This window comes from Gymnogyps californianus, chromosome 2 (assembly GCF_018139145.2).
Source record: "Gymnogyps californianus isolate 813 chromosome 2, ASM1813914v2, whole genome shotgun sequence".
NCBI classification, from domain to species: Eukaryota; Metazoa; Chordata; class Aves; order Accipitriformes; family Cathartidae; genus Gymnogyps; species Gymnogyps californianus.
In genome coordinates, this window is record NC_059472.1 from 125,989,734 (window position 1) to 126,002,153 (window position 12,420).

At 39.9% G+C, this 12,420-nt stretch overlaps 1 long non-coding RNA gene across 4 annotated transcripts in view; it reads left to right on the forward strand.

Annotated features, from left to right (window-relative positions):
- Window positions 1-689: 689 nt before the first annotated feature.
- The window catches only part of LOC127012609 (uncharacterized), a 74,100-nt gene continuing 62,369 nt past the window's right edge, over window positions 690-12,420 (forward strand). For all 4 annotated transcript variants that reach the window (XR_007766031.1, XR_007766030.1, XR_007766033.1 and 1 more), the window contains exon 1: window positions 690-841. This is a non-coding gene — a long non-coding RNA (uncharacterized LOC127012609). The remainder of the gene's footprint in view (window positions 842-12,420) is intronic.

Here is a 12,420-nt window from a genome sequence, read left to right on the forward strand (position 1 = left end):
AAATCCTGATTGTACCTGCCCATGGGAGATTGTACCAGCCCACAGGAATGGAGCAGATAATAGAGGAAAACCTGTGCGTAATTTTGTTGAAAGTTTTCCTCGTAGCAAGGTTTTTAATCTTTCCTCATCTCCTCCAGGGAGGAACATACGTTTCTATTTCTGAAGTCCACGACAGCCCCTCTTATGAAGGTCTAAGCAGAATTATTAAAGTAAAAGGTCTGAAAAAGTCACTCTGTGTAGCTCACCAAAGAGAAAGAATTGATTTGATCAGTCTCTAAGCACTCACATAGAGCAGTGACATTGATAGTGACACTTCACTTTAGCTGATTAAAGAGATTGAGTTTTAATGGTTAGAATACAAGCCTTATCTTTTTTTTTTTTTCCAAATTAGTCAGGGAGGTACGCACACGCAGGGCAGAACTGGTTGCTGTAACAGGGGCCATCAACAGCCCTACATGGGGTGGAGATGGTCCAAGCAGGAGAGAGATATACCTATAACATCACTCAGACCACACCTGGCTGCTGGGTTTGAGTTTAAATGGAGCCCGGGATGGTGGGCAGGGGTGTGTGGGTGGGGGTCCCAGCTGAGGCCACTGAGGGCAACCACAGCCTACAGGTGCTCTCAGGGCCCTGACACAAGGAGGTGCTTTGGTTTAAATAGGATTTAGTGGCAGGGAGTTACCTGGTTTGTATTGTGGAAAGGTTCTGGTTAGATGGTTCTTTATTCCTGTGAATGCTGCAGGCATGGGGATATTCAGGGACTCATTATTGTTCCCTATGGATCTGCTCCAGTCCTCTTCAAAGGCGGAAGGTGGTGGAGCCAGCAACGTGAATTCCTCAGGTAAGATTAATGCTCCTGTTTCTGCTTTAAGGGTAGCACTACCCAGCAGAAATCTGTCCCCCTGTGTGTCCTCAGTGGCAGTGGGGAGTCAGGTCTGGGAGGGACCTCGTGAAACAGCTCTGCTCTGATAATTCCTTACCTGGTACAGAAAAGCAGCTGGAGTGCACATGAGAGAAGCTGTGCTTGATTGTACAAGTAGATGCTTCCAAAACTCATCCAGAACTTTCTTCTTGCTGAATAGCTCTAATAAGGGCACCGAAGCAGAGCATATAAATTTCAGTGAACACAATGTAGTCAAGCTGAAAAAGTCATTCTTCTGTAAGTCAATAGTGTAATATCCAGGATTTAGCATGTGCGGATGCAGTACTAAAGTTCAATAGAAATAGTTCCAGTGACCTTGAAAATGGGCCCTTCAATGGTAAATATATAAGCTGTGCTGTCTGAAATGACCTGCAGAGTCAGCAAATGTGTGGCAGCTGGTGAATACAGCTTTTAGCTTTATAATGTACTGAGAAGGCTAATCAATAAGCCTGACTTTGGGAAATACAACCTATTTCTCCTCCCTTTGCAACATATATGATTTATATTCTCTTTCAAATCAGTTAAAAAGTATCTTTCCTATTTTTCAAAACATTGAATTGGTAGGTACAAGACAACTAGTTTCTTGTTATTCTAGTATTGAAAACTTTCAGATAAATATTTTCAGTACAGGTACATCTGTGCTAAAAAAACACTCCCAAGGATTTCCCTGGGTCTTGGTTTAGGATGCTGCTAAGGAAAAAAAAAAAAATCCCAACACATGATGAGGTCTTATTCAGAATCTGATGTTTGCAAACGAAGACTGAGGATAAAATGCATGCTAGTGGCTAGCTTCTTTAATGCTGATGTAGATGAAAACAGACATGGGAAACTTGGGTTTGCATGAGGTCTCTTAAAGGCAATGAGAGTCTCTTGATAATTGTTTGCAGCTAGTGCATTGGAGGTTAATGTGTTTCATGTTTGTTCCTCATCATGCTTTAACAGGCCAGCTCAGGTGCTACGCAGCTTTGTAGGGATTCCTATCCAGGAGCTGCACACAATCACAGCATTATGAGGGACTTGAAAAGCTTTAGATTTGGAAAGCTTTCAAGCCTTTCCAAAGCTTTCTATTAATGATTGCAATTGCACTCTGTCCCTGTGGGCAAATAGGCTGTTGCATGACCCCGTTGTGGGCTGATTACTTCCATTCCCACTGTGTTAATTGCTGAAAAGCCCCCTGAGGTTTTAATGGGAATCCTTGCAGAGTAAAGTGCTAGCTACATGGATAAAGGAGGCAGCCCTCTAGTCAGATCCATCATCTTCAGGCACAGGATAGAGAAATGTAGGGTTAACTCATATTCTCCTCATAGCTATTGCAAAAGAGTGACTCACGAGAGGATGAAGAGGAGAAGCAATATACACAGGGCTTGGGGTGGTGGGAGTCCCTGGGTACTGCTGCAGTTGTTAATGACTACTCTCCCTCCCCTTCTCACATACTGGCTGGCACTGGGCAGCGTTAGATGTCAGTGCATGTCAGTTACTAACATTTTACCTCAAGAAAACTTCTGATCAAGACAATATAACATTTCCTTCTGTTCTGAGGTTACTTAATCATTTTAACCTTAAAAAAAAAAGTAAATAAAATAGATGTATGTGAGACAAAAGCTTCAAAGTGTGAAGATGAAATGTTTCATGTGGGAGATCTTAATACAAGTCTCAGTTTTTCAAAGGTCTCTTTTTTTTTTTTTCCTTTGAAAGTACTGTAAAATACTGAAAGTATTCAGTGGACTGGGCCTATATCTGTACATCCTGCTGGCTTTTCTGGATTCCTGCTCCCCCCCCCCGAATTTACTTTTTGTTTACCATTTATCATTTTATTAATATGTAAATTCATGTTTGTACAGATCATCAGTCTCCGGCTTCTTAAAGTGATAAAATTAGTGTTTGTATCTATTTTAAACTTAAACACAGACACTTCTTGGATGTTTTCTCTCCCTTTCGTTTTAAACAAAGGAGATTAATAGTATCATACAATTTTTTTTCCTTAATAGACCATAAGGGATTTTCTGTTTATTATTGCAAACATCTGGAAAACACTTCAGAAATTCTTTATGTTAATTCCCTGTTGTGGTTTAACCCCAGCTGGCAACTAAGCACCACACAACCACTTGCTCACTCCCCTGGCATCAGGATGGGAGAGAGAATCGGAAGGGTAAGAGTGAGAAAACTCATGGGCTGACATAAAGACAGTTTAATAGGTAAAGCAAAAGCTGTGCACACAAGCAAAGCAAAACAAGGAATTCATTCACCACTTCCCATCGGCAGGCAGGTGTTCAGCCATCTCTAGGAAAGCAGGGCTCCATCATGCATAACGGTTACTTGGGAAGACAAAATACCATCACTCTGAACGTCCCCCCCTTCCTTCTTTTTCCCCCAGCTTTATATTGATGAGCATGATGTCATATGGTATGGAATATCCCTTTGGTCAGTTGGGGTCAGCTGTCCCTGCTGTGTCCCCTCCCAACTTCTTGTGCACCCCCAGCCTACTCGCTGGTGGGGTGGTGTGAGTAGCAGGAAAGGCCTTGGCTCTGTGTAAGCACTGCTCAGCAACAACTAAAACATCTCTGTATTATCAACACTGTTTCCAGCACAAATCCAAAAACATAGCCCCATACTAGCTACTGTGAAGAAAATTAACTCTATCCCAGCCAAAACCAGTGCATTCCATTAACAATGTTCATATTTTAAGCACAAGTCATGTATTGTGAAACAATTTCTGAGTGAGTTTAGCCATATAATTCAGTTTGTTATCTTTTGAGTGCTCATTGCTAGTCTCTTGGTGGTAACTAGGAAACAATAATCTTGGAAGTGTCACAGTCTTGATACTGATTACTAAGTTTTCTGGAACAAATTCTGCACTCCGTTTTAAGTATGTCTGGAGTCACTGGATTTGTGCTGGTGTAGCAGCCAGATATAACTGTCTCTGAGGGCCAGCTGGAACTTGTTTGCAGCATGCTATATTAGAGGTCAAATCAGTAGTAGACTTCATTACAGATCAAATAGTAAGACATTTCTTAACTATTTTGCACATGATTTTGTTAGTGTGCTGCTTGAAAGCTCCCAGATAGGATGGATCTGGAGCTGGAGATTAAACTGCAAAGTTCCAGCTTTATCATTCGAGGCATTCACTTTGGCTCAGCATCCTCACTTCAGATTAGTGATACAAAACACTGCGTATGTACATCTGAAGGTCAGGAGTGGCTGTCTGTAACTATAAAACTCCTGTTCACAGGCTATTTGGAGACTTCAAACTTGTTTGCTTTTATTTTTCTGTGGCTGCTGTCAGCTGTTTTTAAATGGTAATTTTTCCTGGAGAGGAGAACTGTGTTTTCTCATGTCTGTCAGGGCTCTGAGGGTAGTGACTCTGCAATGTAACCCTAATCTGTTCCATGCTTCTCAAGAGTAACACCATTTTGGTGAGTCAGGGTAACGGTTGTTCCCCTTCAGGATCTAGGGAGAATGGAGTGATGCAGCAACCTGTGTTCCTATTTGTCTTTTGGATTTATTTCTGCATAAATCAAAGGGTTTCTGTTAAAGGCTATCAGTTTAGTGCATTTAATAAAAGGCCAGTTTTGCACATGGATGTGGGTGTAGGGGAAGACTTGCTGGTGCGTTGCCACGTCTTCGATACTGAAGGCAGGTTCTTGTGAGAGCCTGCCAGATGTGCTGCTTGAGTCTGCAGGTGTTTCATCCCATGGATAGGAGAAACATAACACACAACTCTATGTGTAAGTGCTGTTAGTATTGTCAAAAAAACTTAGCGTCTACAGCAGCCTTTAAAAAGCTGTATTCTACAGGATTTTTTTTTTTTTAAAGACTTGGTACAATTCATGGATATGGATGGATGGACCCCAGGTCTGGTAATGGAAAGCAGAGCCTTTCAGAATGAGGTCATTGCTTTGGAGACTTGGTTATGCAGCTAGTTATTACCAAGTGTAAGCTTTACTGCTGTGAAGGGACCTTCTTCAACACGGTTATTCAGAAATAAGCTCCTTCTTTGGTATCATGTGGCTTTGTGCTCAAGCTCCAGTTATTCATGTTTGAAAATGATGATGTGTTCAGTGGCGCACATGAAATAAATATGGCTTGGGAGATAGTCATCCCCATCACCTAATATTGGAGGGATCATAGTTACTGGGATCTGGAAGGCAGAAGGGGAAATGAACTTTTAATGTAGGTGGTGTTATAATTTACAGGGGAACTCTGACAAGTTGTTATTTAAAAAGAAAACCAAATCTGCATTTGGATTATGTTTCTTGTACGTGCTGAAATGTCACAGCCAAGTGGTGACCACGTCTCATTTCATCATGGTCTGACAAGACTGAAATCCAAGCAAAGGAGAAGGGTAGCTATTTTAAAATCAATATTTAAAGCAAATCTGATGCACATGGCTAACACTTTACAAAGAACATGTAGTTATTTCTTCACAAAAATATTGTTGAATTCTTACATACTACTTTTCTGTCAGTAGCTCTCAGTAATTCATAAAGGAGGCAAATATCATAATTCTGTTTTACAAATGGAGATCCCAAGGTGTGAGGAGGCAAAAGTGATTTCATTGGTGCCACCTAGGAGGGCAGTATCTATTGTGGTAACAGGATCTAAATCTTTCAAGTCCATGTGAAGTGCTCTGCTAGGCTTTTGTGCTGTAAGTGTAAACATGAGATCTTAAAACCAAGTGTTTCCATCTATTCTAAGGAAAAAATAAAAGGAATTTTCTTAGAGCTAAAAAGTACCTCTTACCTTCCCCTGAAACCTGCATTTGTTTTCAGTAGACATTATCTTAACTGCTATTTTACAGTATTAAGTGCTGTAACTGTGACTACCTGTCTTACAGAACATCAGCATTCACTTAGCTTGGTTGAAGTTAAACATCTTGATTTGTGCAAAACCGGTTTATCATGAGCTCTGGACTAATTATCTGTGGGTCAACTCTTCTTGTTTGAAAGTGCTTGAGGAAATTGTTACATTATAGGTAGACAAAAAGTCTTACTTTGTTAGAATATTTTTGTTTGCTGTAAAGGGTATGCTTTCTCATCAGATCAACAGGATAATTTAAGAAATCTAGCCTAACCTTTTTAACATTAAAGAATCTTTTCTGGCTTAATAGTGTTTGGCATGATTTTCCTGACACATGAATTCAATGGTCTTACATTTTTTTAATGGAGACCTGAAGGTTACAGGACTATATGTTTCAAGCAGGAAATTTAGCGACTAAATAGTTTCTAAATGCTGTGCACAGGAGATCTTAACCAGTGAATGCATAAACTAAGATAAATTAAAACTTAGTAAATAAAATAGCCTTTGATCCTATAAATATTTATTGATAGGTATACTCTGTATAGGTAAATAATCTTGTTGACTGCTATAGGGATGTCTGCAAGCTTATGAATTTCTTTTGCAGAACTAAATTTTAAATGTCAACGGAAGAATCTACAGATTAGTCTAGTTTTAGACCTGAGACTTCCTTAATGTAAAAGTGCAAGAGTGTTGTTTTTAACTGAGGCAGGAAGCCACCTTTGTTCCAAAGCTAGAATGAGGATGAGAGCCTGAGCCTCACCCAAGGTCCAGGTCTAGCTCTTAGCACGGTAGTCCCATCATATCTGGTAGGCCATATTTACAGTGTAAAGAGCCTCATGCGAAGCCTGCTGTACATCAGGAGGAGTGGGAATGCCCATACTCTTTGGATCATGCCAATAGTGCACAGTGTTATATGGAGGGGGATCTTAAATGCTGTTCAGGTTTGATGTTTGACTACTATATCAGCTTTAGGAATCAAACTGGTGTTGGATAGGTCCTTTAACAAGTAAACCCTATGCAGTATAGGGTGTGAGAACTAGGTGTGAAGGGGTAGGGATGTGTTCTCAATGAGGTTTGCTTGCTTCTTAAACAGCAGAATAGGAAACATCAACAGAGAAAGGGTGCATAAACAAGGATTTATTTCCTTGACCACGTGGGCTGTGATATGGTGATATATCTCTATTTGATCCCCCAGCTTTGAGACACCAAGGCACATGGGAGTCCTCCTTTGCATGACTATCCATTTGCAGTGACTAAGTGCTGAAGTCCTTTGTGCTCTATTACAAATATGGATATTGGGTCATTAAAATAGTCCTGCTTGTAATTAATTTACTGCCATTCATCAGAGACTTGAAACTTTTATGGCACAGGACAGTAGCTGGCCACAACAGTACTGAAACTTACGTGAACAGAGGATCTGGCCCAGTGCCCCAACCTGCCTGTGAATAAAAAATTAGATTAATATTGTCAAACCCTTTCCTTCTGTGTGCTATTCAAGAGAAATATTTTGGCCTCTGTTATCAGTTAGCCAATTTGCCAAATGCATGATTTTTAGCATAGTGTCATTGGAGTATATATGAGTTTTTTGTTATCCTAATTCTTCCAAAATAGTGCACGTTATTCCACACAGGAAAAGAGGGTTCAGTTTTCAGTACTCTAGTGTTCTGTCAGCGAAAGACCAGAAACTCCTGATGTGAGCAAACAAGACCTCAAATAGAAGTGAAAGTAATCTGTGTTTTGTTGAGTGTGTTATTTTTTCCACCAGGCCACGTAAAACTTGTTCTTCATTTCCATGCATTACTTTTTGTCTGAGGTACCTAATCTTACAGTTTTGCTTTCAGTAACTGAAAGATGCTCAAAATCTTATTTGCAAACCTCTGACTTTGCCGCTTTTGAGATCATTCTCTCTGGGTCTGTGTCACTTCTCCTTTGTGGCAGTGAGTGTACTTCAGTTAACAGGTTTGAACTCTGCTGTGTGTTCTCTTCATCAAGTCAACCTCACTGCTGAACTTCCTATCTGTTGGTCTTGTGCCCCTGCCAGGCAGTAAAACACCCCCTCCCACCATGCCAGTTACTCAGCAGCTTCTCTCTGTCAGTTACTCTGGTAAAGCCTTCAGGTGCATCTATCGTATCTCTGCAGTAGTTGGGAAGCAGCAAGGGAAAGAACAGTTTCTTCCTGCCTCTGTCACCAGTGGCTATGGCACTGGTCCCTCAGACTTGCTTGTCGGCTGCTTTGCTGTCAGATTTCACTGCATAACATGAGATTTTTAAAAAGACACTTAAATAGCAAAGACAGAGTAGCAGGCAGCAAGAATAATGTGTGAAAGTGTGGAGGGCTAATGCATGCAGGAAAAATAGGAAAACTGATTAGACGAGCTCAGAAAAGTGAGCTGACCACAACCCTCGTTCCCTGTCACCCTGTGCCACTGGGTGGAAGGAGGTAGAGAATTCAGGAGTAAAGTTAAGCCTGGGAAGAAGGGAGGGGTGGGGGGAAGGTGTTTTTAAGATTTGGTTTTATTTCTCATTATCCTACTCTGATGTGACTGGTAATAAATTAAATTACTTTTTTCCCCAAGTCAAGTCTGTTTTGCCCATGATGGTAATTGCTGAGTGATCTCCCTGTCCTTATCTTGACCCATGAGGCTTTCGTTATATTTTTCTCTCCCCTGTCCAGCTTAGGAGGAGAGTGATAGAGCAGCTTTGGTGGGCACCTGGCATCCAGCCAAGGTCAACCCACCACAGCCTGGCATTACTCTATCCCAGGTGCAGAATCCAGCATTTGGACTTGTTAAATTTCATGCCATTAATGATTGCCCAATACTCAAATCTATCTACATACCTCTGTAAGGCATCTAGTCCCTCAAGAGAGTCAACAGCACCTCCCAGTTTGGTATCATCAGCAAACGTACTAAGGGTGCACTACGACGTTGGTCATACTTTTGAATGCATACAGCCGAGGAAAGGAAGTGTACTTGCGACATGTAACTATAAATGTAGTACTTGTATTTTTTCATCACTACTTTTTCATGTGCTAACAGCTGATGCAAGATCAGGGGCTTAGTGAGCCATCTCTCGAGTATTTTGAGTTTTTTCAATAATTTTTCAGTAATCTAGGTTTAAGATCAATTACTTAGAACTGGAAATCCTCAAACTTTTTAAAGAATCCATGTTACCCAGAGGTTGGTATCCTTACTGTTTGCTGAAATTGCACAGTCTGAGAACATGCAGCCTATAGTCTGATCCGTAACAGTTTGTTAATTTAGTTTGAAGACTATAGGTAAATATAAAGACTGATATTGCTACCTATTAGATTTTGGAAAAGTGTGAAACATGACTGGGATAAATCTAATGCAAAGGTGTGTTTTCACAGGCATTACTCTAGACATCACTGGGGAGGGAGGGAGGAATAAATTTTATATCATCAGGACCTGGCTGAAAAATTTGACTCTTCTGTCAGAAGAAACTGAGTGCATTCTTGAAAAATGTCCAGGAAAAAAAATCAAGTAACACTTGCATTCTTTATTTCATTTGGAGAACACTGGAAGGTTTTCTTTTAAATGGTATGTTCTTAATAATATGTTGAACAAAATATATTTCTGTATTATGTAATAATCTTCAATTGAAGTAACTATGGGAATCTGGCATGTTCTTTTGATTAAAACTTTTGAAATATCTTTTTTTTATTCCTCTGAATAAAAAATTCTACATTTTAATTATTTCTTTCCTGCAAAGGGATAATTGAATTAATAGTGAATTTTGTACCTGTTATACTCTTTTTTTAAAACAAAGTTTTCAATTCAATTTTAGGGGATTGACTGGCAGTGAGAGTGGGAAAGGGAGGTGGCTTGCTCAATTTGACACTATTAGTTATGCATTTGTAAAATGAAAATAGTTAATTGAAAAGCTGAACCTGAGCTCCTTCAGAAGCAGCCTCAAATCTATCTACAGGCTTGCTGCTTTCCTTTAGATGAGTTCAACAATTTGTTTTCTTACTAACTATTTGCTTGCTAATGAACAAAATTAACAGATATAGCCAAGATCATAGCGTGTACTAGAAAGTGATTTTTAGATGATTGAGTTTTTTGGACCTCTGATTTTTATTGCATAGGTTCTACGGATTTGAGGTCATGAGAAGATTCACTGACACTGATTTACCTGTTCATTAAAGAAAGGCAGCAAAGCAGGCTGTAATGTAACTTGTAGCCTGCTCTTCAGGAAGGTGGTCTTCTGAAGGTCTTGTATGTTGAGTATTGCTATAGCTCTACTCTGCATCCTGAAGACAGGACAGAGGCACGGTCCCTCCTAAACTGCCAGTGATCTTTCTGGGAGCATCTGCCAAAATTTTCCATCTTTTAATCTCCTGAACTCTTGCAAATTTGAGGGGTAAGCTGAAGGGGTTGGCAACTAAGCCATAAGGGGTAGGGTGTTAAAGGACAACAGATCTTTCCCGTATACTTTGTAGATTTGGGCAAAATGGACTTCGTAGCACACAGTTGCTCAAGCTTAATGGCTCTTCAACAAGGTCCTGTGCTCTGCTCTTGCTAGACTGATGGTAGGTGCTCCTCCTCTCCTAGAGAAGGGATTCAACTGAAACTTAGAGATGGAAGGTGTCTCTTAGACTATTCCTCCTCCTCTTGATAGGTGTTCAAGAGAGACAGTCTGACATGACTCTAATCATAGCAAGAAATGCCTGGACAGGCATCCCATAACAACCCATAACAGGGAGCGTGATGTGAGCCGAGGCAGCAGCATTGGAACTCAAAGCCTGCTGAACGGACTCTCTTGGAAACAAGGGCTCCTTCTTTCCACTTCCTCCAATTCACAGACATGTTCCCTTCCCAACTGAGGTATAGTTTCTTCTGTGTAACTTTTTCCAAGAGCCGGTTTTCTTTTGGAAATATGTAACTGACAGACCAGCAAAGGTTCTGGCAAGAGATGGATTTCTGTTGTTTGCCACAGGTAATCTGAGCTTCATAGTTTAGTTAATCTTGCTCTTTATTGTTTTTATTTTTAACTCTGGATTGCTTGTTAAAATCCAAACAAGAGGAGTTGAAGGAAGAAAAATACAGCCAGTTTGAACTCTGCCTATGCAGTGCTAAACATACTATTCCAGGAAGAAGCTACATATATGTTATCTTTAGATGTATATTTGCTCTAGCAGTCCTTGTCTGTTTCAGGTATTATAGAGTATAAAAATACATAGTAGACAGTCCTCACTGAGAGTGGCTGCAGCTAAACTGTATTGGGTAACAGGCTCTGTCTCTCTCAGTCTGGAAACTCAGATTTGATGCTGGATGTTGTGCTCAGGATATGTAGTCAATTTTATGTCATATCAGCCATTAGATGTGCTAATACAGATGGAATTACAATGCACTATTTTAAACTTGCATGCTGACAAATATTTACATAAATTCATGAGTGGTAGGATTTTTTCCTAAATTTATCCTCTTACAGAGTGAGCAAAAATCTTTCCTAGCTTGCTCTTCAAACAGAGTCTGTGCTTTGCATAAACCCCAAACTTAGCCATTTCCTGAGAGCTGGTTTATTAGCAAACAAAGCAAAACATCTCAGATCTTCTCTTGGCTACAGCTGGGATTCCTCTGCTGGGAATCCTACACTCCTGATAGGAATATGTGACTAACAGTTGAAAAATGTGCAGTAACTTAAGCTGCCCAAGAGAAGTCTTTAACATTTTCCAGTTATACTTCTTTCACAAAAAAACTCTGAAGCTTTCTAGTCCAAATGTATGCATATATTCAGGGAGGGGAAGGGAACATTATTTTGTTTTTAAAAGCATTAGGTCCTTTGAAGACTCTTTGATTTTCTTGGTTCTTTGGTAATGCATCTCTGAAATGGTCACCTTCTAAAATGACTTGCCTACCTCACTGGAGGGTGTAGGCTGGTTTTGTGTAAATGACCAATACTCTCAAGGACAATAAAGACTCTATAGCGATGGTCCCTGGAGAAAAGTACAAGCTTAATGTTCTTTTTTTTTTTTTTTGTTTAACCCCTAAAAAACTGGTTATTGTGATAGCCAGTTTTCACATATGTATTGTTTTCTACCTGAGGAACTTAAATGCAATGAAGTAAACTTCCCAGGGAAGAAGATATTAAGCTTACAGGTGAGAAAAGCAAGAAACAGATTCAAAATATTTTACTTTGAAAATATGTTGCAGAAGTGGTTCATTAGTGCTGTGCTTTAACACTAACCTTCTTTCTACATTACCTTGAGAGATCATAATTATTTTTGACATGTTTGATGGCATAAAATATTTGAATAAAGAAATACAGGAATGGAAGATGAGGTCAAAGGTATCCCACATTAGTAGGCCAGACTTCTAGTGGATTGGAGAGCTGCCAGTTCTTGATGTTTAGGGAAATAATATGAAAGCAGGCAGGCATAAAGTGACGCTTTTCCCACTCCATCAATTGCTTTCAGCAATCTGTGGCTTAGGGACTCTCAAAGTCGAAGGCTGTATCCACATCTTCACATTTAATAGTTCTTGTAGGACTTTCTAACCTGAAGCTGTCTAAAGGGAAAGCTACCCTAAAGCTAACCCAAAGGCAAACAGCAGATAGCAACAAGCTTAGCTTTTTTTTTTTTTTTTAAAGCATGATATTCTGTTTTGTTACTGGATGCTTTTTGCAGCAAAAGCAGGATTGACATTTCCTCCAAAAAGGAGTTACAAGTCTGCAACATC